The sequence below is a fragment of the Myotis davidii genome, unplaced genomic scaffold, assembly GCF_000327345.1.
Source record: "Myotis davidii unplaced genomic scaffold, ASM32734v1 scaffold326, whole genome shotgun sequence".
Lineage (NCBI taxonomy): Eukaryota > Metazoa > Chordata > Mammalia > Chiroptera > Vespertilionidae > Myotis > Myotis davidii.
Window position 1 is genome coordinate 352,111 of NW_006296626.1, and position 240 is coordinate 352,350.

Sequence of the window (240 nt, forward strand, 5' to 3'; positions counted from 1 at the left end):
CCGCCAGCCTGGGGTGGACGGGCCTGAGGGGACGGGGACTGGGCCTGGGGCCAGCCTGCGAGCAACAATAGGGACCTGGTCACAGCAGCCTCCTGCCCTACAGAGAGCCTGGGTGACAGCCCCCGACCCCACAAATCAACCCAGGAGCCCAGGCCCCTGCCTCCTCCCTCAGACCCAGGAGCCCAGGCCCCCAGCCCCTCCTCCCTCAGACCCAGGACCCCAGGCCCCCCTACCTTGTAA